The sequence below is a fragment of the Marmota flaviventris genome, chromosome 12 (genome assembly GCF_047511675.1).
Source record: "Marmota flaviventris isolate mMarFla1 chromosome 12, mMarFla1.hap1, whole genome shotgun sequence".
NCBI lineage: Eukaryota > Metazoa > Chordata > Mammalia > Rodentia > Sciuridae > Marmota > Marmota flaviventris.
In genome coordinates, this window is record NC_092509.1 from 8,482,629 (window position 1) to 8,510,340 (window position 27,712).

Here is a 27,712-nt window from a genome sequence, read left to right on the forward strand (position 1 = left end):
ATATTTCTTGGATGTTCTGCTCATGGTTTCTTAACAGTCTTGCTGAGCTGTCTATGTTCTTTTCAAGTTGAAATACTTTATCTTCATTGTCTGATGTTCTGTCTTCTAAGTGTTCTACTCTGCTGGTAGTATTCTCAATTGAGTTTTTAAGTTGGCTTATTGCTTCCTGCATTTCTAGGATTTCTGTTTGTTTGTTTTTTATAACCTCTATTTCCCTGTATAGTTGATCTTTTGCTTCTTGGATTTGTTTATGTAATTCATTGTTGAAGTGATCTTTCATTGTCTGATTTTGCTGTCTGATGTCTTCCTAGAGACTCCAGATCATCTGAAGCATGTATATCCTGAATTCTTTATCTGACATTCCATCAGCTGCAGCTATTACCTCTTCTAAAGTTGAGTTGACCTGCAATGCTTGTGGTCCTTTCTTTCCTTGTCTCTTCATACTGTTCGCGTTCCTTTCTTCTTGGTGAAACTGTTGTGCTATTGAATTTTCCCCCTATATATTTATATTGGTCTTGTATAGTTGCAAAGTCTCCCTCGCAGGCACGGGCGGCGGCTCTGCCCCTCCGCCAATTGGGGCAATGTGCCTACCACGCCGGCAGGCCGCTGGGCCTGCTCTGCCAGTCGGTAGCAGGTCCGCCGTCCTTGCAGGCGCGGGCGGCGGCTCTGTCCCTCTGCGGGCCGCTAGGCTTGTTCTGTCCGTGGTCGCCGTTCTGCCTACTTTGCAGGCGCAGGCAGCGGCACTGCCCCTCTGCAGGCCTCTGGGGCTGTACTGCCAGTGGGTCGCAGGTCCGCCTACTTTTCAGGCGTGGGGGGGGGGCGGCTCTACCCTTCCTCAGGCCACTGGGCCTGTTCTGTCTCTCGGTTGCAGGTCTGATCTGTTCTGATGGTGGTCTCAGTTCTGATTACCTTGCAGGCGCGGGGGGGAGGGGGCGGCTCTGCCTCTCAGCAGGCCGCTGCTCCTCTTCTGCCGGTGGGTCGCAGGCCCGCCTACCTTGCAGGAGTGATTGGAAGCTCTGTCCCGCCGCGGGCCACTGGGCCTTTTCTGTCTGTGGTCACCCTTCCCCTACCTGGCAGGCGAGGGGGGTGGGGGGCGGCTCTGCCCCTCAGCAGGCCGCTGGGCCCGCTCTGTGTTTGGTCCCAGTTCCCTCTACTATGCCGGCGCAGGGGGAGGGGGCGGCTCAGCCTCTCAGCAGGCGGCTGCTCCTCTTCTGCCAGTGGGTCGCAGGCCCGCCTACCTTGCAGGAGTGATTGGAAGCTCTGTCCCGCCGCGGGCCACTGGGCCTTTTCTGTCGGTGGTCACCCTTCCCCTACCTGGCAGGCGAGGGGGGTGGGGGGCGGCTCTGCCCCTCAGCAGGCCGCTGGGCCTGCTCTGTGATTGGTCCCAGTTCCGTCTACTATGCCAGCGCAGGGGGAGGGGGCGGCGCAGCCTCTCAGCAGGCGGCTGCTCCTCTTCTGCCAGTGGGTCGCAGGCCCGCCTACCTTGCAGGAGTGATTGGAAGCTCTGTCCCGCCCTGGGCCACTGGGCCTTTTCTGTCGGTGGTCACCCTTCTCCTACCTGGCAGGCGAGGGGGGTGGGGGGCGGCTCTGCCCCTCAGCGGGCTGCTGGGCCTGCTCTGTGTTTGGTCCCAGTTCTCGTTGGTATATTCTTAACTGTGTGTCTATTGTCATCCATTTGGATGCAACAATCTGAGCTGTTGAACTCTCCACATATTTCTCTTTCCTTAGCCAGTAGGCAATCTAATGCCAAGCCATTTTGGTAGTGAGACACTCACTTCAGGTCTGTTTTGTGGTTAGGAGGTCTAAGGATGTGGCAGTCTGATTATTAGTAATTTCTAGTACAGCTTGTAAGTGAATAATTCTGTTTAACAGGTAAATAGGAGTTCTATAACACTAACTGCAATTTTGTGCCCAGGTAGTGGGACCATAAGTGGCATTGATCCTCTGGGCTGGCCAGTTATCTTCACCCTAAATTTGGTGACCTCCTAAATTAAGTTACTTTCCAATGGACCTCTTTTGTTTTTCTAAACAGTCACCCAACAATTGCATTCCTCTGGCAGGACAGGTTTTAAATATATGTTTTACAACCTCTTTGTTATAGTGGATTGTCTTGACATATGCTTCACATGATCCCCATGGTTAGAATAGGAGTAGAATAGAACCTCTTAAAGTCAACAAAGGAAACCAAACTAAATAATAGACTAACATTTTGGTTAGCATAAGATATATAGCATAAATTAACAAAGTGAAACTAATAACAACAAACAAATCCTAGAAAATTTATATAAGCAAGATAAAAAATATGAATGACTTTTTACCCAGTGTCCTCTCAATAGGATTTACTGTCATCAAACCAGTAGCAAAACCCAGAGAATTTTGTATATATCTAGAAGCAAGGGGTGCCAATGCAGTACAGTACAAAAAGTATCTTAGGGGTGGAAAGTGTTCATTAGTCCTGCTGGGAAGTTTATATTTCATGGTTGATTGATCAGCCAGTCCCTCCAGTGTGGATGAAGCAGGGCTGTAGTCTCCTCAAGCTTCAGCTGTGCATACAATAGTCAGCTCCAGAAGTGAATGGAGCTGGGCTGTTTTCCTTCTGTCCCTCAAGCTTCTCTGGTACTTCTTTTTTTTCTAGTCAGTCAGCTTCAAGGTTGTAGCAGCATCTGGAATGCATAACCAGAATGCAGGTGCAGCCTTGAGTCTACTGTAGTCAATCAAAGGACCTTTTTCTGCAAACTTGACTGCAGTTGGGGTGGATAAAATAACAGGGAAAGGACCCTTCCAAAGAGTTTAGGTGTTTGAATATTCCATTCTTTTACCCACAATCAATCTCCAGGCTTGAAGGACTGTGCACCTGTGGTAAAACTTAGTGGCAATCTTTCTCTAACCCATTGGTTGAGAACCTGAAAAGTTTTCCCTAAGGCCTGAAGCTGTTGTCTTAGGGTGAATTTTCCTATCTCTCTTAAGTCTCCCAATGGTCCCCTAATAAGAGCGGGGCCTCACGTACATTATCTTATAAGGAGAGAAACCAGTCCTCCTAGTGGGAGTGGATATAATCCCCAAAATTGTAGTAGGGAGAAGTTCATGACAATGTAAGTGAGTCTCCTGACACAGCTTACTGAATTGAGACTTAAAGTCCGTTTTATCCTTTGAACTTTACCAGAACTCTGCAGCCTATAGGCAGTATGTAACTTCCATCTGATGTTTAAACTCTTGGTCAGTAATCAAATCACCTCTGCCCAAAAGCTGGCCCATTGTCTGAGCCAATTGGGATAAAATATCTGTAATCGTTACCCAGAGAAGAATGCTGGTTAGCTTCCTAGCCTTTTCAGGGTGAGTGGAAATGCCTTCCAACGAGTCAGAGTAGGAACACACTAAAACCAAAAATTTCTTATAGTCCAGTGAGCATGGCAGTTCAGTGAAGTATACTTCCAAGTATTCAAAAAGTGCTCCTCCTATAGTTTGGATTCCTGGTGGGAGATCTGGCCCCTGACAAGGATTGTTGTGAGCAAAAACTTCATTGTTTTTATAATATCCCGGTGAATTTTGTGAGTCAGGGGACATACAAATGTTGACTAAGAATTGTCACAACTGCTGTATGTCCAATGTATCCTCCTGTGGAACTGTTTGATAAAGGCTGGGGCTAGAATCTGGGATGGCTATGCTGGCCATCACAATATCTCCATCATCTTCCTGGGAGAAACATTTTTTTTCAGTCTTAAACCATTTACATTCATTTTGGAAGTATGTTGGCTCCCATTCTGTTAATTATTTGACCAGGCAGAAGGGCAGCCTTTAAAACTGGGACTGGATTTTCTTTTCATTTCTTCCAGAGAGCTCACCTGTCCTCTCCATCAGCTCTCCTGTCTTCCTGAAAAACCTCAGTGTTTCTCTTTCGATGACCTTAGCAATATATAATCACAACTTTCCTGGGAGACCAGAGTGCATTCAAAAGATTAAGAATTTCTTGCCCATATATCATGCCTTTTATTCTCCTAAGTTAATGAGCTCCTTTTCCTTATATAAGGTGCTATGAACATGAAGGGTAGCAAATTCATATTTTTAGTCTATGTATATATCCACACAGACTCTTGCTGTCAACTGAGGTGCTTGAGACAAAGCAATTAGTTTTGCTTTTTGTGCTGAGGTTCCCTGAGGCAGAGGTTCTGCCTTGACAGTGAAGTCCAGAGTGACCACTGCATATCCAGCAAAATATACCCCATTTTTAATAAAACTGCTTCCAACTGTGAAGTACTCCACATCAGAGTCCTTGAGGGCTGGTCTGCCAGGTGTGGTCTGCTGGAGAACATTTAATCCATGCCTTCAATATAGTTGTGATCAGGTTGTCCAGGTTGAATGGGCAGCAAGTTTTCTGGGTTCAGAGTTTGGATGACTTCCACATTGATAGATGGGTTTTCATATAACATGCCCTGATATTGACCATTAGTCAACCAATATTATCTTTTGTAGTCCACACATTCACCACTAAATGAGGAACCCTGAAAATCAATTTTTGCCCCATAGCCAGTTTATGAGCTTCTAACACCAGATTATCTGTGGCTGCAAGGGCCTGTAAACAAAGTGGCCAGACTTGAGATACAGACCCCAGCTCTTTGGACAGATGTCCATGTCAAATTTCCTATAAACATTCCACACTGTTCCTGGACATAAAGAAAATAAAGCTTTGTGAGGTCAGGCAGCCCTAGTCCAGATGCATTGGGAGTGCTTGTGTAATGTCCTCAAAGGTCTTTTTTGCTTAGGTGGCCCCCTATATTAGAGGATGTCATTCTCCCCCCTTTGGGGCTTCACAGAGGGGTTTGCTTTAACTGAATGTTGGGGATCCATACATGATATGTGTGTTTTGATACTTGACATATCTATACTTGTTGGTGTCATTGGCTGTTGTATCATCACTTGTCTCTTAACTCATCGTCCTGTGGTGATTTCATATGCCTCCCGACATTTTGGATGATTGTTGCCAGTGACTGGCAAGATGAATCATGGCACATGTCAACCTAAGACAGCGGCTTTCATCTTCCATCAGCAAAAGTCCTGCATGACAGATAATAATTTTGCAGTAAGGTTCACAGGCTAAAAGAGGAGCAATCACCATCATTGTTATTTAAGGGGGAACTCTGAGATCACGCACGCACACAAACAATTAAGTTTTTCTGTGCTTAGCAAAACAAGGAGTTCTGTGAGAAAGTATGAACTCTTTGAACTGTGTCCTTGTTTCTGTCTTAAGAAGATATATATATATATATATATATATATATATATATATATATATATATATATGTGTGTGTGTGTGTGTGTGTGTGTGTGTGTGTGTGTGTGTTAGTGTTTGCCTGGGAATAACTAACCACACTTAATTGATAAGAAATAGTGAGCACTGTTGTGACCATAAACAAAGTTTTCCTGAGAATGTTTATCCATGCTTGTAAGGATTAAGCTGCCTAAAGGATGTTTTTTCTTTTCCCTTGTTTTAATTAACAATGCTGTATATAAGAAGGAGAGAAAAAAATAAAAGTGATGCTCATTTCTACTGGATGTGTGTGTGTGCATGTGTCTTTTTTAAGCATCTCTGCTTTACCAAGAATTACAGATTTTCAACGGGTCAGATAATCTGGATTGTGGCTCTGGTCTTGGGACAAATCTCCCACCTTAATCTTGGGAGGAGAAAGAATCTTTGATTGTAGGAAGCTGTTGGCTCAGAGGATAGCAAAGAGGAAGGAATAGCCATTATTGGGGACCATCATCTGTGGCTTTTGATGATGATGGGGCTGAGGGGACAGTTTGCTGTCTCAGTGGCCTTTCAAAGTTTGGAAGAGTGGCATAGAAAGTAGTGGGTCCTTTTCTGGCTCATAGGGAAAACTGTTTCCCTTCCTGCTTTTCCTCCATCTGGTATTCTGATTAGCTGCTTTCTGCTGGGTCTTAGAGACCACTAGCCTCCTGGCTAACATCAGCTTGGACTGTCGATCTAGACAGGCTTTTGAATAAGGGGGCTTATTCTGTACTATCTCTTGACAGCAATCAATGTAAAAGAAATAGTTCAGGGACTCCAACAATAATCAAAAGGATCTCAGCAATGAGTCTCTCATCTAAAGCACCTTCTGATGGCCAGCCCACATTTTGGGTGGGCCATTCTAATTCAGAGAGTATGTCACCTTTGTGTGCTAAGTTTCACCATACAGTTACCAGGAAAACCTTCCAAAAGTTTTCTGACAAACCTCTTAGAAGCTTCAGTTTTCTTTGTTTGCTTCCCACGTTCCACTTTACACTGGTGTTGTACATGTAGGACTAGACTCACTTTGTCCATTTCAGGCTGTTCCCTTGGGGGACTTAGGGTCATCTTAGCCTTGCGGGTCGGCATCAACCCTGGACTTGGAGTTTTCACCTAAATGTTTGTTGGTGAAACACCATAGACATTATGAGGTGCCATGGAACCTTGGATCATGACTCTACACTCACTTCAGCCCTGGGGTTGGGTAGAAACCTCCCCTTTCTCCATTTCATTCACATACTTTTTCCCACAGACATGGTCATAAAAAAATTCCTATACTGCAGACATTTCCAAACAAAACAAAAAGGACATCATGGTTTCCCCTCTGCACCCTGACCACAAACACTGTCTACTCGAGCAATTCACTGAGTCTTTTTCAGCTCCAACCACTTTGGAGGATACTCGGACCCAACCGAGGTTGATCAAGCCTCTCTTCAACATGCTTAGGCCTCAAAGATGAAGTCAGGTGGTCTTAAAAAACAAATGGACCCAGGTCCTATCTGTACATTTGGGCAGTGCTCCAAAACCCAAATTCTGGTTCCTGCTGCCTGTGGGTGGCATTGTTCTCTGGGGTGGCAGCCCCAGGGTGCTACATGAATTGATACTCCTTCAGGCCAAGAGTGGCCTGGGTGCATCAAGGGTAATGTTGTCCCATACCACCCCAGGGAACTAGGTCCCTGGAGACAAGAGGGGCACAATAGCCTTCACTACCTCCTTTGTCCCATCTGGGTCCCCACAAATATTGTGGGGACAAATGAGGCAAGGCACCAAACATAGCAGGAAACATTTGTTTTTGGTTGCAGCCATGCTCAGAGGGCACAGCTTTTGCTGTAATCAATCAATCCCATGAAACCCTAGTTCAGGTAGTTTCAGAATTTTATACCCACCATGTAAGGGGATGGTTCAGAAGTTCACAGTATGAAAAAGTTCACATAAAATCAGATTTTTCTTTCCCTGTTTTGGCAAAGTTAACTCTTTAAGGACAACACCTGAAAAGGGGAGAGATTCTTTTCCCAATTTTTCCTCTCCCTGCCAGTTGTTACCATGGAGCCCAGTTGATAACATATCTTAAATATGTAGACATCTCTATGAAGCCTAGCTCAAGGCAAGGGGCCTTGTTTGCTCATTTCTTCAAACTACTATACTGGATATATTTTTGAAAAATTAGTAAGGGGTGCCCAGCACCTCGAGTGCTGGTATCTTCTCGGCCAGTGGCCAAGTAAAACAGGGCAATAGGAAAATAGGAAGTGTCTCTACATTGAACTCTTTTGCAGAGACTCTTTTGCTGACAGCCCAAAAATCAGCCATGGTGAAGAATTCTGGACAAGCCCAACTAAGAATTTTTTGTGGAGAAAGTCGGTGACACTTCAATACAAGGAGAACCGAAGGGAGGCACAGGAGCAGGCTCAATAAAGTGGCTTGGAATCAAGAGAAAGGGACAGGGTCCTGGATAAGGTAGCCTCAATCAAGGTTCCAGGCTCAGGAATGAAAATACAAGTACATGGACCTGGTAGGGGTCCTATGAAAACACATAGGGCTAGGGAGGGGAAGGAGAGGAGAAAGGTGCATGGGTGGTTCAGGGAGAGGAGGGCTCAAGGCTTAATTCCACTGATGGGTATCAGGGTTGGGGAGTAGGGCCAGGGATGAGGGAGGCCAAAGGGTGCAGAAAAAGGGGAAGGGCTACATTTTCCCAAAGAGAGCCTCCAGGGCCAAAGGCCAGGTCCTGTCCCTTGGCCCTGGTAAGCATCCTGGTAAAGGGATCAGGAAAAGGGGCACTACAGGAACAATGACAACAGGAGGTTCAAAGGAGGGCACAGCAGGAAGTGCCAGAGGATGCCTGATAATGGGGTGAGGGCCAGGGTCCCAGAAGGGATACCCAGGCTAGGCACCTAGAGGAGGGTCCCATGCTGTAAGAGGAGGGAAGGGCAAGGATAGGCATGCAGGCAGATCTAGTTCCTGCCATGCAGAGAAGCCAAGGTGAGCAGGGAAGTAATTCAAAAGAGGGGCCCAGCATACAAGCCAAGTGAAGCACAGAGCAAGAAAAGAAACCGGAGGCTCAAGTGAGGAGACAGGCCATAGAATTAAGAGACAAGGGTCAGGGAAGGGCAGGGGGATCAGGACAGTGGACATGGCAGAGGACAGAAGGCAGGAGATACGACAGTGCTGAGGCATGCTCCAGGCCCAAGGCCATTGACAGGACTCAGGTTTCCAAGAGTAGGACCAAGGGACCCTGGGAGAACAAGAGGCCCAGGCTAGGGGCACAGCTGTCTTTTCCATGAGGTTGCCTGCTAGATGTGGGCTTGCCAAGGGATGGAAACCATGAGAAGGATGATGGGAGTGCAGGGAAGAGGGTCACGGTGGGTGCCAAGAGGGGCTAGAGCCAGAACCCAAACCAGGATCCCAGGCAAGGGACCGGTCACACAAACAGAGCATTAGAAACCCAGGATGTAGGAGGCCAGCACTCCAGGGGAAAGCCCGATTGGAAGGTGAGGAAGGGTTGGTGCCAGGATGTGGAAACAAAAGACAGAGCAAAGGGCACCCAGTGGAGTACACTAAGGGGCACAAGCAAGGGACCCCAGGTAATCCCCATTGCAAAGTGACACCTTGCGATGCCACGCAACATGTGGAATATGGTCCAGGTCTCAGATAAGCAGCCAGGTCTGGATAATGGAGTGCAAAATGTCAGGGTTAGGGAGGGTTGGGTTGGGTTTGGGGTATCATGCAAGGCTAGATGGTAGGGGATGGAAGGGAGATGGTCAAGGAGGGCAATGTAAGGGGAAGGCCCAAGTCCACTGCAAGGTGTCAAATTTGGAAGGGGAAGGGTGCCCAGGTGAGGGGCAGGGCTGGGTTTCCTATAGGGAACCTTCAGTGCCCAGAGGCCAGCCAATTCCACTCCTCTGCCCCAGTTGAGAAGAACCTCACAGAGAGATCAGGATCAAAAGAGGGTCAAAGAGGGCACTGTGAGGGGATACCTTGTGTCTAGAATTGAGGGTGGGGTCAGTGTGTAGCCAGGACCACTTTGCAGATCCCAGGTTAGAGTCACACAGGGAGAGGGGAGGGTTCAGGGAGCGCCATGATACCTCAGTGTAAGGGAAAGAGATGGGAGGCCCAGGAAGGGGGCTGGAAAAAATGGGCCTGAAATCACAGGACAGGCATAGGATCCTCAAGAAGGGCACTCAGGGATTCTAACAAGGGATAAGGCCAAAGAATGTAGAGCCAAGTCTCAGGACCTAAGTCAATGTCTCATGAAAACAGACAGGGCTGGGGAGGGGAGGGAGAATAAAAATTGGAGTGGGTGGCACACGGAGAGGAGGGCTCAAAGACTGGGTCCAGAGTTGGGTGTCAGGGTTGGGGAGTAGAGTCTGGGCAGATGGAGGCCTAAGGGCCCAGGCAAGGAACAGGGCTACATTTTTCCAAAGGGAGCTGGAAAGACCAAAAGATCAGGTCAAGTCCCGGGCCATGTTGTGCATTCTAGTAAAGGAATCAGGAAAAGTTGAGCGGCAGGTCGAGGTACAACAGGAGCTCCAAAGAAGGGCCCGGGAGAATAGGCCAGAGGATGTGTGTTGTTTGGTTGGTGGCCAGAACCCCAGAAAGGAGACCAGGCTACGACCTAGATGTGGTACCATGCCAGGACAGCAGGGAAAGGCAGGACTGGGTAGTTGGGTAGCACTAGGGTTCTACAAGGACGGGAAGCCAAGGGAAGCAGAAAATTGGCCCAAGCAAGGGGCATAAAATCAAAGACCAGGAACGCTGGGAAAAAGAAGGAGCACTGGAGGCTCCAGGGAAAAGCCAGGCCAGGTAACTGAGAGCCGGGGGCCAAGGCTGGGGCAAGGGTCTCAGGATATTATAGAGGGTTGGGCAGGAAGGCACAGGATCCAAAAGGTGACAGACAGGCTCAAAGCCCAGGGACACTGCCAGGTGTCCAAGTTGATGTTCAGGAGCAACGGCCAGGAAGAGCCAGGGTTCCAGCAAAGGGCAGGGCTCTATTCCCATAAGGTGCCCTGGCCTAGATGTGAATCCAGGGTAATTGAACGGGCAAAGGGTTCCTGGCAAGGGACGATGCCCAAGAATAGGGCTACAAGAGGGAATGGCACAGGGTTGCAGTGGGTGCGGAGAGCGCCCAGTGCCAGGTCCCAAGCAAGGAGCCCAGGCAAGGTTCTCACCCAACTGACCAAAAATTAGGGACCCGAAAAGCAGGAGGCTCCCAGGTGCACCCAGGTATAATGAAGGGGATTGAAGAAAGGGGCAACATGAGAAGGAGGAGTCAGGTGTAAGCACAGGGAAATCCAAGAGAAGCATACTAGGGGGCCCAAAATGGAATGACACCAGGTGAAACTACACGATGCCATGAAACTCGGGCACTCTTTCAGGGGCTGAGTTGTAGGTTCAGGGTCAGGGAGGGCTGGGTTGGGGTTGTAGCAGCATAGCCAATTTCACTCTGCTGCCAGGACCAAAGGAGGGCAATGTGAGGGAGACCTTTGGTCCAGGATGAGGGGGTGTCAGTTGGGAGCTAGCAATAATTGGAGGAGACAAGGGTAGGGAAAAGCAGAGGGTGGACAGGGTCTTGGCAATGACAAAATACCACAGTACATGGGGAACAGAGGGGAGGAACAGGAGGGGGGCCAAGCAAGGGGCCTGAAATCAAGGAAGAGAGACAAGGTCCACAAGAAGGGTAATCAGGGCTTTCAGCAAGGAGCCAGGCCCAAGAATGGGGAGCCAAATGCTGGGACCCAGTCCTGTGTCCTATGAAAACACTCAGGGATAGGGAGGGGAGAAAAGGGAGCAAGAGTAGAGGATGGCGCAGGGAAAGGAGGGCTCAAGGCCCAGGTTAAATGCTGGGTGTCAGGATCGAGGAGTAGAGCCTGGCCATAACACCCAAAGTCCCAAGTAAGGGGCACAGCTAAGTTTTCCCAAAGGGAGCCCACAGGGCCAAATGCCAAGTTCCATTCCACTGGACCTGGTGAACATCCTGGGAAAGGGATCTTAAGAAGGGTCCCAGCAGTGACAGGGACAACAGGAGAGATGTAGGAGGGAACAGCATGAAAAGCCAGAGGAAGGGTGTTGAAGGGGTGTGGGTCAGGACTCCAGAAAGGAGCGCAGGAATGAGACCAACAGGAGGGCCAAGCGTAAAATAGAGCAGGGAAGGGAGTGGCTGGGCAGGCAGGTGACAGTATTGTTCTAAGTTTCAGGGAAGCCAAGGGGAGTAGGCTCCTGGCCCCAGCAAGGCCTAACAGTCCAACGCCAGGGAAGCACAGCACATGAAGGAGCCCCCAGAGACTCAAGAGAGGAGGCAGGCCAGAGAATGAAATCCAAGGGCCAGTCTTGGGCAGGAGGCTCAGGACAGTGAACAAGACTTTGGAGGGATGGCATGAGATCCGGCAGGGGGCAGGCAGGCACCTAACCCAGCGAGACTGCCAGGCGTCAGTTTTCTAGGTGCAGAACCAACTTTCCAGAGAGAGGAATGGGCTCAGGCATGGGGCAGGACTACATTTCCCATAAGGCACCCTGACCCAGATGAGAATCCAGGGACAGGTATCTGGCAAAAGAGGACAGGCAAGTGAAGGCGGCCAGGAGGAAGGAAATGGGAGGGCACAGCAGGGAGTCTCATTGAGTGCATGGGGAGACAAGATCCAGGACCCAAGCAAGTTGCCCAGGTAGGGGACCTACCCAACCAATTGTGATGAGTTACCCAAGGAGCAGGAGACCTGCAACTGGAAGGGGAATTGGAAGAAGGGCTGCACAAGGAAAAGGAGACAGAGAAAAATTGCAGCAGGCACCTAAGGGTGCATGCTGGCAGTCCCTAGCAAGATGTCCCTAGGTAAGACCCAATAGGAAGAGACTCCATGCTGCACCAAATGACATGAGGAACACTGTCAGGGGCTCATGTGAGTGCCAGGCCCTGGGATTGAAGCACAAAATGTCAGAGTTAGGGAGGGATGGGTTGGAGTCAGGGCAGCATGCAAGGTCAGAGGCCAGGGGAGGGAAGGGAGTGGATGTCTCAGGGATGAGTTGAAGCAAGTAGCATATTAAAATCCAAGCCTCAAGGTTCAAGCAGCAAAGGGGACTCAGGCAAGAGGCAGGGCTGTATTTCCCATAGGGAGCGTTAAGCATGCAGAGGCCAGCCAATTTGGCTCCTCTGCCTAGGTGAGTAGATCCTTAGAGAGGGACGTGTACCAAAGAAGGGTCAAAACAGTGCACTGTGAGGGGAAGTTTTGGGGGTGTTCAGTTGGCAGTCTAGACACATTTGAGGAGGCCAGGCTAGGGAGAAGCAGGGAAAGGAAAAGGTCACATCAGTGCCAGGATACCATAACACTAGTAAAATAGAGGGGAGACACAGGATGGGGTTTATAAAAAGAGGCCTGAAACCAAGGGAAGGGAAAGGGTCCTCAAGACGGGCTGCCAGGGGCTCAAGCAAGGAGCTGTGCCCAGTAATGGAGAGCCAAGTGTTAGCACCTAGAGCAGGGTGAATGGAAATTGAGATGGATGGGGAGGGGAGGGAGAGGAGAAATCTGAGCACGTGGCACAGTGGGAGGGAGGCTTGAGGCCCAGGCCCACTGCAGGGTGTTAGGATTGGGTAGCAGGGCACAGGCTGAGGGAATCCAAAGGGCCCATACAAGGGGCAGGGGCACATTTTCCCAAACTCAATCGACAGGGCCACAAGGCCATATCAAGTACCTGGCCTGATGAGCTTCCTGGGAAGGGGATCAGGAAAGTGGGCCTGGGAGAGACAGAAATGACATGTGTGCCAAAGGAGGGCACAGTCTCAAGGGCTACAGGAAATGTCTGCATGGATTGGGGGCCTGGACCCCAGCAAGGTGCTAAGACCAGTGTCCTAGAAGAGGCCCCAGGAGAGGGAAGACTGGGAAGGGTGGGACCAGTAAGGCATGGCTGCACTAGGGTACTGAAGTACAGGGAAGTCAAAGGGAGGAGAGAAGCGCCCCCAGAGACGGGGCCCTCAGACAAAGCCCAGAAAAGAAAGGAACAAGAAGGGCCACGAGAGGCTCAAGCAAGGAGCCAGACAAGGAAATGGAGTGCAAAGGCCAGGCCTTGGGCAGGGGCTTAGGACAGTGGACAAGACTTGTGAGGGAAGGCAACAGATCCAGCAGGGGTCAGTCAGGCTCCAGGCCCAGGGCTACTACCAATGTCAGGGTTCCTGGTTTAGGACCAAGCACCCACAAAGAGTAAGTGTCCCAGATGAGGGGCAGGGCTCCGTTTTTTTGTATGACACTATGCAAAAATGAGAAACCTTGCAAAGTAGACCTGGCAATGGAAGGTGGTCAGAAGGAGGGTTATGGTAGTGCATGGCTGTGGGTCGTGGTAGGTACATGGTGAGAAGAGAGCCAAGACCATAGCCGGGTGCTCAGACAAGGATCCCAAATGACCAACCTAGGGTACAACCCCAGTACAGACCCAACATAAAGAGATTCTATGCTAAGTAAATGGAAATGAGGAAAGTATCAGGGGATCAAGGGAGCACTGAATGCGGGGTCTGGGTTAGGGAAGGCTGAGTTAGGGTAGGGGCAGTATGCAAGGCCAGAAGGCAGGGAGTAGAAGTGAGGGATAGCTCAGGGTTGTGTTGCAGCAAACCCATGTTAACTGCCAGGCCTCAGGATTAGGCAGTGAATGGGACTCAGGCGAGTAGCAGGGCTGTTTCCCATAGGGAGCATTCAAGGCACAGAGGCAAGACAATTCCACTCAACTGCACCAGATGAGTACATCCTCAGAGAGGGACCTGGATGAAAGAAGCTACTGTGAGGGGATACCTGGTGTATGGAAGTGTGTGTGGAAGGGGGCGTTCTGGCTGCCAGGATCCATTTGAGCAGCATCGGCTAGAGAGAAGCAGGGGTGAGGAGTGTCCGTGCAGTTCCAGGATACCACAGAATGAGGTGATCAGAGAGGAGTCACAGGAGGAAGATGGTAAATGGGGCCTGAAACCAAGGGAAAAAGAAATGGTCCTCAAAAAGTGTAACCAGTGTCTCAAGCAAGGAGCTGGGCCCAGTAATGGAGAGCCAAGTGCTAGCACCTGGGCCTGGGTGAATGAATAGAAAGATGGAGGGGGAGTAGTGGAAGGGGAGAAAGTGGAGTGGGTGGCACAGGGGGAGAAGGGCTCAAGGCCCTTTAAACTGAAGGTTGTCAGGGGTCGGGAGCAGCGCCTGGGCTTAGGGAGGCCAAAGGCCCTTAACAAGTGGCATGGCTACATTTTCCTAAAGGGAGTTCCAAGGGCAAAGAGACCAAATAAAGCTGCCTGGCCCAGGTGAGCATCCTGGGTAGGGGATCTTGAAAGCAGGCATGGCAGAGACAGAAAGGACAGAGCACAGCTGTAGAGCTGCAGGATAGGTGTGGGTGAGCTGGGGGCCAGTACCTCAGCAAGGAGCCCAGGCAAGGGACCTAGATGAAGGCCCAGGCCAGGGCAAAGGAGGCAACACTGTCCTGGGAAATCGGGCCTGCACTAGGGTACTGTAGTACAGGGAAGCCAAGGGGAGCACAGATGCGGCCCCAGAGAAGTTCTGTCATAAAATGTCCAGAAAAACCGTGAGCAAGAATGGCCACCAGAGGCTCAAGTGAGGAGTCAGGCCTGGCAATGGAGAGCTAAAGACAAAGGCTGGGTTAGGGGGTAGAGGACAGTGCACAGGGCTGGGGAAGGAAGGCTAGAATCCAGTCGGTGGGAGCCAGGTTTGAGTGCCAGTGCCCCTCCCTGTTGTCATGGTTCTGGGTGCAGGACCAAGTGCCCAGGGAGAGCAAGGAGCCCACGTTATGGGCAGGACTTTGTTTCCCAAAAGATGGCACAGCACGTATGAGAATCCAGGGCCAGGGACCAAGCCAAGCAGGCCTGGCAAGGGACAAGTCCAGGAGGACAGCTACTGCAAGGCATGGCACAGGGTCACAGTTGGTGTGGAGAGGGGCAAGAGCCAAGACCCAAGCAAGGATTCCAGATAAGGTACCCACCTGCCAAAAAGAGTATTAGGAAACCAAGGAGCAGGAGGGTTCTGCAGGGTAAAGCACTAGAGGATGGAGAGGAAGAGGCATTGATAGGATGAGGAGACAGAGGGCAGAAGGGGAGCATCAATAGAGGGCCCAAGCCAGGTCTGTCCCCACAACAAGAGACAGGAAGCCATGAGACATAGGAAACACAATCAGGGGCTCAAGTGAGCAGCCTGGTTCTGTAATTGAAATGCGAAACATCACGGTCAGGCAGGCTTGGTTGGGGTAGGGGGAGCATACACTGCTAGAGGTTAGGGGATTGAAGGGCGTGGATTAGGCAGGGCAAGTTCGGAACTAGGCCTTCAGTGGGCAAAGGCCAGCCACTTCCACACCTCTTCCCCAGATGTGTAGATCCTCACAGAGGGACATGGATCAAAGGAGTGCCAAAGGAGGGAACTGTGAGGGGATATATTGTGTCCAGATTTAGGGGGGTTGGTGGGGAGCCAGGACCATTCTTGGAGCCCAGCCTTGGGAGAAGCATTGGGAGGGGAGAATCTGGACAACGCCAGGATAGCACAGTATTGTTGTAGGGTCAAATGAGACAAGGCACGGAACATAGCAGGAAACAGTTTTCTTTGGCTGCAGCCAGGCTTAGTGGGCACAGCTTTTGCTGTAATCAATTCTCTGAACCCCAATTTCAGGCACTTTCAGAATTTTATACCCAGCATGTAAGGGGAGGGGCTCAGAATTTCACAGTCTGCAGAATTTCACATAAAAGCAGCTTTTTCTTTCATTGTTTTGGGCAAGTTAACTCTTCAAGGACAACACCTGAGTAGGGAGAGCTTCTATTACTTATGTTTCCTCTCCGTGCCAGTTGTAACCATGGAGCCCAGTTGGCAACATATTTTAAAAATGTAGACATCTCTGTGAATCCCAGATCAAGGCCAGAGGCCTTGTTTGCACATTTCTACAAACTACTATACAGGATTTGTTTGTGAAAAACTAGTAAGGGGGTGCCCAACACCTGGTGTGCTGATATCTTCTTGGCCAGTGGCCAAGTAAAACTGGGAACAGAAAAATAGGAAGTTTATCTACATTGAACTCTTTTGCAGAGCCAGCCTCTTGTGCTGACAGTCCTAAGATCAGCCAGGGTGAAGATTTCTTTAGAATCCCATGTGAGACATTTCTAAGGAGAAAAATGATACTACCCATTTTTCTTTAATGATACTCCCCATAAATTCATCTTTTAAATTTAAGAGCATCATTACCATTATATTGGATTAAGGCCTTGTATAATGCCAAAATATTAACTGTTGTCATCTTTTCAGAAGCAGCTTCCATAGCGGACCCATTACTTTTAATGCAGAGTGGAGCCAAATATGGGAGCAATAAAGAGCTTAACAGCAGAGTGCCCACTATCGCAGTTAAGCTTTTAAATCTACGAAGCATTGACAACCATCTCACAAAAGCATGTTTGGTACCCAAAGTTGAATGCTCTTCTAGGTATGCAATAGCATATGTGCAAGTTCTCTTGTGTTGTTGGTATATTCTTAACTGTGTGTCTATTGTCATCCATTTGGATGCAACAATCTTAGCTGTTGAACTCTCCACATATTTCTCTTTCCTTAGCCAGTAGGCAATCTAATGCCAAGCCGTTTTGGTAGTGAGACACTCACTTCAGGTCTGTTTTGTGGCTAGGAGGTCTAAGGCTGTGGAAGTCTGATTATTAGTAATGTCTAGTACAGCTAGTAAGTGAATAATTCTGTTTAACAGGTAAATAGGATTTCTATTATAATAACTGCAATTTTGCGCCTAGGTAGTGGGACCAGGTAGTGCCCATAAGTGGGACCATTGATCCTCTGGGGTGGCCAGTTATCTTCATCCTAAGTTTGGTGACCTCCTAAATTAAGTTACTTTCCAATGGACCTCTTTTGTTTTTCTAAACAGTCACCCAACAATTGCATTCCTCTGGCAGGACAGCTTCTAAATATATGTTTTACCATCTCTTGGTTATAGTGGATTGTCTTGACATATGCTTCACATGATCCCCATGGTTAGAACAGGAGTAGAATAGTGAAGCCAGATTTAAAGTTAGGTAGTGCAGTTAGGTAAATCGGGTCTAATATTGAGTGAAATCTAAAATGGAGGCCGTGTGGAGAATGACTCAGGGAAAACACAAGACAACTCATGGAATGTTAATGAAGTCCCGAAAAGGCCCTAGGCCAAAGTCCACCTCAAAGAAAGGTTAATGAACAGCCCCCAGCAAAAAGGTGCTGACTCAGAAGTCCTTCCTGACCAGATTACTTCTTTGGCCCACCTGTGTCCCACCCCTCGGTCCTTCCCACCTACATTCCATCACTGAAAGAACTATAAAAAGGGGAGACAACATCCCTTCCATGGATTCCACCTCTTGGGTCCCCTTCTTCCTCCGGGAGAAGTCTTTTCTGCTGTCCTTTAATAAACTTCTAATTTCTACTCTGACCTTGCCTCGGCGTGCTTCTTTGGTGTTATTCTTCAACATTGGATAAGCAAGAACTCGTCACCGGTCAACAGCGGTAACAATAGAACCTCTTAAAGTCAGCAAAGGAAACCAAACTAAATAATAGACTAACATTTTTGTTAGCACAGGATATATAACATAAATTAACAAAGTGAAACTAATAACAAACAAATCCTAGAAAATTAATATAAGCAAGAAAAAAAAATATAAATGATTTTTTTACCCAGTGTCCAGTCAATAGGATTTACTGTCATCAAACCAGTAGCAAAACACAGAGAATTGTGTATATATCTAGAAGCAAGGGGTGCCAATGCATTATAGTACAAAAAACTATCTTAGGGGTGGAAAGTGTTCATTAGTCCTGCTGGGAAGTTTATCTTTCATGGTGGATTGATCAGCCTGTCCCTCCAGTGTGGATGAAGCAGGGCTGTAGTCTCCTCAAGATTCAGCTGTGCATACAACAGTCAGCTCCCGAAGTGAATGGAGCTGGGCTGTTTTCCTTCTGACCCTCAAGCTTCTCTGGTGCTTCTTTTTTTTCTAGTCAGTCAGCTTCAAGTTTGTAGCAGCATCTGGAATGCACATTCAGCCTGCAGGTGCAGCCTTGAGTCTCATGTAGTCAATCAAGGGACCTTTTTCTGCATATTCGACTGCAGTTGGGGTGGATAAAATGACAGGCAAAGGGTCCTTTCAAAGAAGTTTCAGTGTTTGAATATTCCATTCTTTTACCCACAATCAATCTCCAGGCTTGAAATGGTGTGCACGTGTGGTCAAACTTAGTAGCAGTCTTTCTCTTACCCATTGGTTGAGAACCTGTAAAGTTTTTCTTAAAACCTGAAACTGTCATCTCAGGGGGAATTCTATCTCTGTTAAATTGCCCAATGGTCCCCTAATATGAGGGGGGGCCTCACATACACTATCTTATAAGGGGAAAATTCAGTCCTCCTAGTGGGAGTGGATCTAATCCTCAACAGTGTAGTATGGAGAAGTTCATCAGAATGTAAGAGAGTCTCCTGACACAGGTTACCCAACTGACACTTAAAGTCCTGTTCATCCTTTAAACTTTACCAGACCACAGCAGCCTATAGGCAGTATGTAACTTCTATCTGATGATTAAACTGTTGGTCAGTAATCATATCGCTTCTGCCGAAATGCTGGCCCATTGTCTCAGCCAATGGTGATTGGGATAAAAAAAAATCTGGAATCATTACTCAGAGAAGCATCCTCATTTTCTCCCTAGCATTTTCAGGGCAGGTGGAAAATCTGTCCACCCAGTCAGAGTAGGAACACACAAAAATGAAAAATTACTTATAGCCCCGTGAGTGTGGTAGTTCAGTGAATTCTTCTTCCAAGTCTTCAAAAGATGCTCCTCCTATAGTTTGAATTCCTGGTGGGAGCTCTGGCTCCTGACAAGGATTGTTGTGAGCACAAACCTCACACTGTTATCAGAATATCCAGGTGAAGTTTGTGAGCCATGGGACATAGAAATGTTCACTCAGAACTAATTCAAGTGCAGTATGTCCAACGTGTTCTCCTGTGGAACTGTTTTATAAATACTGTTTAGAATCTCCGGGATGGCTGTGCCGGCCATCACGATATCTCCATCATCCTCATAGGAGAAAAATTTCTTTTTCAATCTTAAAACATTTAAATTCATGTTGGGAGTATGTTGGCTCCAATTCTGATAAATAGTCGTCCAGTCAGAAGGACAGACTTTAAACCTGGGACTGGATTTTCTTCTCATTACTTGTAGACAGCTAACCTGGCCTCTCTGTCAGCATCTGGTTGCCCTGAGAAACCACAGTGTTTCCCTTTCAATGACCTTGGAAATACATAATTACAACTGTCCTGGGAGACAACAGTGCATCCAAAATTTTAAGAATTTCTTGCCCATACACCATACCTTTTTTTTTCTTCTGAGTTAATGAGCCCCTTTTTCTTACATAAGGCCCTATGAACACGAAGGGTAGTGAACGCATGTTTTGAGTCTATGTAAATATGCACACAGACTCCTTCTGTCAACTGAGGTGCTTGAGTCAAAGCAATAAGTTTTGCTTTTTGTGCTGAGGTTCCCTGAGGCAGACGTTCTACATTAACAGTGGAGTCCAGTGTGACCACTGCATTTTCAGCAAAACATACCCCATCTTTTATAAAACTACTTCCATCTGTGAAGTACTCCACATCAGGGTCCCTGAAGGCTGCACTGCCAGATGTGGTCTTCTTGACAACATTTCATCCATGAATTCAATACAGTTAGGATCAGGTTGCCCAGGTCCAATGGGCAGCAAGTTTACTGGGTTCAGAGTCTGGATGACTTCAACATGGATACATGGGTTTTCACATAACATGCCCTGGTATTGATCATTAGTCAACCAATATTGTCCTTTGTACTCTACCAATGTCAACACTGAATGAGGAATCCTGAAAACTAATTTTTGTCCCATAGACAGTTTTTCAGCTTCCAATCCCAGAAGATCTGTGGCTGCAATGGCCCATAAACAAGGTGGCCAGTCTTGGACTACAGAGCCCAGTTCTTTGGACAGATGTCCATGTCAAGACTCCTATAGCCATTCCATACTGTTCCTGGATGTACAGAAAGTAAAACTTTGTGAGGTCAGGGAGCCCTAGTCCAGATGCACTGGGAGTGCTTGTTTAATATCCTCAAAGGTCTTTTGCTTAGGTGGCCCTCATATTAATAGATCCTATTCTCCCCTCTTTGTGGCTTCAAAGAGGGGTTTGCTATAACTAATAGTTGGGGATCCATATATTGCTGAATCTGGTAGCCCCCAGTAATTCTGTAGTCTGATGGCAGGTTGAAAGGAATGGAATTGAGCAGATTTACTGTTTCTTTTGAGGCCCAGTGGCTATTGTGTGTTCTGTTGCTGAGTCAGATGGTAACCAAATTATCTCACCTTTTTCTTGATAGATATGGGCTTTTATGTCAGAATCCAGTACTGACCCAAGGATGGTATCCTCAAGCCTCTAGGGGAATCTGTCATTTAGGGAAGGGGAGCAAACATAGATCCTCTGGCACTTTAAGGTGCAGAAATTTTTGTTAACTCCTGGTGTAGAATATTGACTGCTGAGATTCTCCAACTTTCAAATCTAATGTAAATCTTAGCAGAGATTGATGACCTGGTGCATCATTTGTATAAAAGGCACCTATGTCACTCTCACCATGGGCTGTCTTCCATGTTTGGACGGCAGGTTCCCTGCAGGTCTTGGCGTGGAAGCCACATTGTGCTCACCTAGGTGTTGCTCTTTTTGTCTGTGTGCATTTCTCCTCTTGACAGTTGGGCGCCTGCTCTAATTGTATATAGTAGCTTCCACAGTTGTGTTTTTGTTCACGATGCCTTGGTGCATGGGGCTCTGTGTCCCTTCCTGTTGGTGGTCACAGTGTGTGGCTTGAAGCCAGGGTGGCATATCCTCTTGGAGTGTGCACCCTATGGCCCACTAACAGGAATTAACATGAATATACCGCTGATTCATTTTGGGGCTGGCAGCAGCTGCGCCTTTCTGAGGCACTGGATCCCGTGCATCATATACAATTGATTGTGTCTATCGGACCTCTTCCATATTAGTCAATCATAAATTTCCAAGCAAGTGGGAAAAAAAAATGAAAGGAGGGTTTTGGGCCCAAGGCTGGGGGAAAGCATTTATATCTTCTCAGGTCAAGGCTTACATTTGAACAAGGCAATAGGTGCTTGCCCGCTGGGACCACTATAGACTTCCCCTTTAGTCTGGCCATGCTTTTTTCCCATATAAACATTTTGACTATTGGCTTTGTCTAGTGAGACCCCCTGCTTTTAGTGACATCGTGGTTTGTGGTGAGGGAAGCTGTAAGGAGATCCATCCTTCCCTTTATCTTTTTGGTCTGCCTGTCTTTGAGCCTCTTGGTCTCCATTGAGGAAAAATTTGGTGGCCATCTTCAACAGCTCTCTGACAAACTTCTCAGTAAAGCCAGTTTGTAATTTTTGACAAATGTAACTCTGAGCCAGTTCCACAAAGGCTGCATTGGTCACCTGTTGCTTGAGTCTCAGCATCTCTTCCCTAACAAACTTGCATTGTGGCAGCTATGCTTGTATGGTGCTCCTCCTCTCCCAGGTACCTCTTGGTAGGGAGAGGGGAAGCAGCAGCTGTGTCCCAGACACTCAGCTCTGAGTCAGTTGGGCACAACACTTTTGATCATTACTGCCAGTTTCATAAGGCAGAGGGGCCCTTAGGCATATGTGGGGTCCAGAGAAATGTTCAGGGCTATCCAGCTACAAGAGGGGAGATGCTGGACCAGCGGGAGGCTTTGTTGGGCTCTGTTGTCTGCATATGGGCTCTGGTTTAGGCTGGGGCTTAGGGCTGGCTCCAATTCCTTCTAACTCTTGGACACAGTTTCTTTCTTATTTTTTTCCTCTTAGACTTCCTATGAGTGCTTTTTGATATATCTTTATTTTTAGCCCTTCTTTTTTGTTGAGGCCCCATCCTAGGTCTGGATAATGAACTCCATCAGGTCATTCATAGTCTGGGGTTTCTCCATGTAGGAGGAAGTATGATTTTTCCAGCTTATTAGCACAATGCAGGTAAAAGGCTGTCACACAAAACACCCTTGTCTCCCTTAGGTGTTTCCCTCTGGTCAATATGGTCATGTTCTTTAGTCCATTGCAAGGGCATCTGGAGTGCTGTCATCTTGTTTGTGGCTCTGGTCTTGGGACAAATCCCCCACCTTAATATTGGGAGGTGAAAGAGCCTTTGATTGTAGGAAGTCTTTGGCTCTGAGGACACCAAAGAGAAAGGAATAGACAGTATTGGGGACCATCATTTTTTGCTTCTGATGATGACAGGGCTGAGTTTGCTGTCCCAGTGTTCTTTCAAAGTTTGGTAGAGTGGCATACAAGGTAGTGGGTTCTCTTCTGGCTCATAGGGAAAACTGTTTCCCTTCCTGTTTTTCCTCCAACAAGTATTCTGGTTAGCTGCTTTCTGCTGGGTCTTAGAGACCACTAGTCTCCTGGATAACATCAGCTTGGACTGTCAATCTAGACAGGCTCTCAACCAAGGGGGCTGTTTCTGTACTATCTGTTGACAGCAATCAATGTAAGAAAAATGGTTCAGGAACTCCAACAATAAACAAAAGGACCTCAGCAATGACGCTCTCATCTAAAGCACCTTCTGGTGACCAGCCCACGTCTTGGGTGGTCAATTTAATTCAGAGATTATGCCACCTTTGTGGACCAAGTTTCACCCCACAGTTACCAGGAAAACCTTTCTAAAGGTTTCTAACAAACATTTCAGAAGGTACAGTTTTCTTTGTCTGCCTCCCATATTCCACTCTACACTGGTGTTGCACATGTAGGACTAGACTTGCTTTGTTCATCTCAGGCTTTTCCCCTTGATGGGACTTAGGATCCTCTTAGCCTTGCAGGTTGGCATCAACCCTGGACCTGGAATTTTCACCTAGACGTTGGTTGGTGAAATTCCACCATAGACTGTATGGGGTGCCATGGAACCTCAGATCAGCACTCCACACTCACTTCGGCCCTGGGGTTGGATATTAAACCTTCCTTTTGTACGTCTTATTCACATACTTTCCCCACAGACATGGTTAGAAAAAATTCCTATACTGTAGAAATTTCAACAGTTCCAAAGCAAACAAAAAGGACATCATGGTTTCCTATCTGTGCCATGACCATGAACACAATCTACTCGAGCAACTCACTGGGTCTGTTTCAGTTCCAAACACTTTGGAGAATACTCATACCCAACAGGGGTTGATCAAGCCTCTCTTCTACCTGCTTAGGCCTCAAAGGGGACGTCAAGTGGTCTTCAAAGACAAATGGACCCAGGTCCTATCTGTACAGTTGGGCAGTGCTCCAAAACCCAAATTCTGGTTTCTGCTGCCTGTGGGTGGCATTTTTCTCTGGGGTGGCAGCCCCAGGGTGCTAGGTGAGTTGATCCTCCTTCAGGCCAAGAGTGGCCTGGGTGTGCCAAGGGGAACACTGTCTCCTACTGCCCCAGGGAAATAGGTCCCTGGAGACAAGAAAGGCACAATAGCCTTCCCTACCTCCTCTGTCCCATCTCGGTCTCCACAAATGTTTTAGGGAAAAATGAGGCAAGCTATAAAACATAGCAGGAAACAGTTTCATTTGGTTGCAGTCAGGCTCAGAGGGCACATCTTTTGCTGTAATCAATCAATCCCATGAAACCCTAATTCAGGTAGTTTCAGAATTTTATACCCACCATGTAAGGGGAGGGTTCAGAAGTTCACAGTCTGAAAAAGTTCACATAAAAGCAGCTTTTTCTTTCACTGTTTTGGTTAAGTTAACTCTTCAAGAACAACTCCTGAAAATGGGAGAGCTTCTTTTCCCCATTTTTCCTCTCCCTGCCAGTTGTTACCATGGAGCCCAGTTGGTAACATATCTTAAAAATGTAGACATCTCTGTGAAGCCCAGCTCAAGGAAAAGGGCCTTGTTTGTTCTACAAACTACTATACTGGATATGTTTGTGAAAAACTAGTAAGGGGTGCCCAGCACCTGGAGTGTTGGTATCTTCTCGGCCAGTGGCCAAGTAAAACAGGGAAATAGGAAAATAGGGAGTGTCTTTACATTGAACTCTTTTGCAGAGACTCTTTTGCTGACAGTCCGAAAATCAGTCATGGTGAAGAATTTTGGAGAAGCCCAGTTAAGACTTTTCTGTTCAGAAAGTTGTTGACACTTCAATACAAGGAGAATGGGGGGGGGCACCGGAGGGGGCTTGATAAAGGGCCATGGAGTCAAGGGAAAGGGACTGGGTCCTGGACAAGGGTGGCCTCAAACAAGGAGCCAGGCCCAGGAATGAAGATACAAGTACCTGGACCTGACAGGGGTCCTATGAGAACACTCAGGGCTAAAGAAGGGAGGGAGGAAAAAAAGAGGCATGAGTGGTTCAGGGAGAGGTGGGCTCAAGGCTCAGGTCCACTGATGGGTATCAGGCTTGTGGAGCAGGGCCCAGGCTAGGGGAGGCCAAAGGGTCCAGAAAAGGGGAAAAGGCTACATTTTCCCAAAGAGAGCCTCCAAGGCCAAAGGCCAGGTCCCTTCCCTTGGCCCTATTGAGCATCCCGGAAAAGGGATCAGGAAAAGGGGCAGTACATGGACAATGACAACAGGGGGTTAAAATGAGGGCACAGCAGGAAGTGCCAGAGGATGCCTGATGAGGGGTGAGGGCCAGAGTCCCAGCAGGAATACCCAGGCTAGGGACTTAGAAGAGGGCCAATCCTGAAAGTGCAGGGAAGGGCGATGATGGGCATACAGGCAGCTCTAGGGTTCTGCCATGCAGGGAAGCCAAGGGGAGCAGGGAAGGAGTCCAAAACAGGCGCCCAGAGTACAAGCCCATGGAAGCACATCACAGGAAGAGCCACTAGAGGCTCAAGTGAGGAGACAGGCCATGGAATTGAGAGACAAGGGCCAGGAAAGGTTCAAGGGATCAGGACAGTCAACATGGTAGACCATGGAAGGCAGGAGATATGACAGTGGTGAGGCATGCTCCAGGCCCAAGGCCATTGCCAGGACTCAGGTTTCCAAGAGTAGGACCATGGGACCCTGAGAGGCCAAGAGGACCAGTCTAGGGACAGGTCTCTCTTTCCCATGAGATGGCCTGCCCAAATGTGGGCCTGCTAACAGATGGGAGCCATGAGGAGGATGACGGAAGGGCAGGAAAGTGGGTGGCAGTGGGTGTGGAGAGGGACTACAGCCAGAACCCAAACCAGGATCCCAGGTAAGGGACCAATCACACCTAGAGAGCATTAGAAACCCAGGATGCAGGAGGCCAGCACTCCAGGGGAAAGCACGAGTGGAAGGAGAGGAAGGGTTGGTGCTAGGATGTGGAAACAGAGGGCAAAGGGCACCTAGTGGAGTGCACTAAATGGCACAAGAAAGGGACCCCAGGTAATCCCCATTGCAAAGTGACACCTTATGATGCCACACAACATGAGGAATATGGTCCAGGGCTCAGGTAAGCAGCCAGGTCCAGAAACTGGAGCACAAAATGTCAGGGTTATGGAGGATAGGGTCGGGGTAGGGGCATCATGCAAGGCTAGATAGTAGGGGATGGAAGGGAGATAATCAAGCAGGGCAAGGTAAGGGGAAGGCCCAAGTCTACTGCAAGGTGTCAAAGTTTGGAAGGGGAAGGGTGTCCAGGCAAGGGGCAGGGCTGGGTTTCCTATAGGGAGCCTTCAGAGCCCAGAGTACAGCCAATTCCAATCCTCTGCCCCAGTTGAGAAGAACCTCACAGAGAGACCAGGATCAAAAGAGGGCCAAAGAGGGCAATGTGAGGGGATACCTTTTGTCTGGAATTGGTGGTGGGGTCAGTAGCTAGCTGGGACCCCTTTGCAGATCCCAGGCTAGAGTGAAAAAAAGGGGAGGAGCGGATCTAGAGAGTGCCAGGATACCTCAGTACAAGGGAAATAGATGGGAGGCCCAGGAGCAGGCTGGAAAAAATGGGCCTGAAATCACAGGACAGGGACAGGATTCTCAAGAAGGGCACCCAGGGGTTCAAACAAGGGACAAGTCCAAAGAATGAAGAGCCAAGTTGCAGGATCTAGGCCAGTGTCTCATGAAAACCTAAAGGGCTGGGGAGGGGAGGGAGAATAGAAATGGGAGTGGGTGATGCAGGGAGAGGAGACCTCAAAGACTGGGCCCACAGTTGGATGTCAGGGTTGGGGAGTAGGGCCCATGCAGATGGAGGCCTAAGGGCCAAGGCAAGGAACAGGGCTACATTTTTCCAAAGGGAGCTGGAAAGGCCAAAAGGCCAGGACAAGACACCAGCCCTAGTGTGCATTCTAGTAATCAGGAAAACTTGCATGACAGGGAGAAGGACAACATGAGCTCCAAAGAAGGGCACAGCAAAATACACCAGAGAATTTATGTTGTTTGGTTAGGGGCCAGAACCTCAGCAAGGAGACCAGGCTATGACCTAGATGTGGTACCATTCCAGGACAGAGCAGGGAAGGGAAGGACCAGGTAGGTGGGTAGCACTAGGGTTCTGCAAGGAAGGGATGCCAAGGGAAACAGAAAATTGGCCCAAGCAAGGGGCACAAAATCAATGCCCATGGACTCTGGGAACAAGAAGGGGCACCGGAGGCTCCAGAGAGAAGCCAGGCCAGGGAAATGAGAGCTGAGGGGCAAGGCTGGGGAAAGGGGCTCAGGACAGTAAACAGGGCTGGGGAGGGGAGGGAAGGCACAGGATCCAAGAGGCGACAGACAGGCTCGATGCCCAGGGCCACTGCCAGGTGTCCAAGTTCCATGTTTAGGACCAAGGGCCAATGGAGAGAAAGGGGACCAGGTGGAGGGAAGGGCTTGGTTCCAATAAGGTGCCCTGGCCTAGATGAGAATCCAGGGACACTGAACAGGCAAAGGGGTCCTGGCAAGTTACAGTGCCCAGGAAGAGGGCTACAAGAGGGCTCGGCATGGGATTGCAGTGGGTGCGGAGAGGGCCCAGTGCCAGGACCCAAGCAAGGAGCCCAGGCAAGGGTCTCACCCGACCAACCAAAATTGAGGGACCCAAAAAGCAGGATGCTCCCGGGTACGCCCAGGTAAAACACAAGGGGATTGAAGAAAGGGGAGATGAGAAGGAGGAGTCAGCTGGAAGCACAGGGAAAACTAAGAGAAGCACACTATGGGGCCCAAAACCCAATGACACCAGTTGAAACCACACGATACCATGGAGCTCGGGCACACGGTCAGGGGCTCAGTTGTAGGTTCAGGGTCAGGAAATGCTGTGTTGAGGTTGTAGCAGCATTGAAGGCCAGAGGGCAGATGAGGGAGGGAGGGAATGGCACAGGGCATATCTGGCACAAAGCACACTTCCACTGCCAGGTATCAGGTTTCTGGCAGCAAGGGGAATCAAGTGAGGGACTGGGCTGTGTTTCCATATGGAGATTTCAGGACATAGAGGCCAGTAGTCTGCCCTTGGTGAGAGGATCATCAGAGAGGGAAAGAAGTAAAGGAGGGCCAAAGGAGGGGACTGTGAGGAAATGCCTTTTGTCTGGA